The sequence below is a fragment of the Salminus brasiliensis genome, chromosome 3 (assembly GCF_030463535.1).
Source record: "Salminus brasiliensis chromosome 3, fSalBra1.hap2, whole genome shotgun sequence".
Classification (NCBI taxonomy): Eukaryota; Metazoa; Chordata; class Actinopteri; order Characiformes; family Bryconidae; genus Salminus; species Salminus brasiliensis.
The window spans coordinates 3,808,832-3,809,549 of NC_132880.1; positions in this window are offsets into that span (position 1 = coordinate 3,808,832).

Sequence of the window (718 nt, forward strand, 5' to 3'; positions counted from 1 at the left end):
AAACCGGCTAATGATTAAAATCTGTCAAGTAAGTGCACTCGAAAATGCTACATCATCTTTATGCAAGTTTAGCATTGTGTTGAAGCAGCGTACGTCCTTCACTGGCAGCGTTCCTGCAAGGACACCTTCATTTTCACTCCTCCGACCTGTTGTTTGGAGCTTGACTTTGGAGCTGAATAAGACACATGCTTTATTTTCAGGAGGTACAAGTGCACGCAAAGTGCAAAGTAAATGAGCCCAAGGAACATCAGATCCAGAAACAGGAATGCTAATGTTGCTAACTGTGAGCTAACAAAGAACATGAGCAGCCACCTAGGGCTGCCCACCACAGCTCCTCTGGGCCATGACCCCCACGGGCCTGACTCCTGTGGGGCGGGGCGCCTGCAGCAGTGCTATGTTTTATTTCCTGCTGGTGTTTTTGGTAAAGGGGTGATCAAGAAAGCAATCAGTCATACTTAAAGCCTGAAATGCTTTATTATAAAGTGCGAAATTAAATTTTTTATTAAATTAAATTAAACCTGTTATTTTTTCACAGGGAAAAAACACAACAAAAAAAACAACAAAATCACATTTTGACCCAAAATACATGGAAATCTACAACCATTTTTAATATAGGAAACTTTTTTTGATCATTATTGTTAGATTATGTGCTGATGTGTGTGTGACAGACATGTGTATTGGACATTTATGGAAATACGGGACAAATTGTGCAACATTT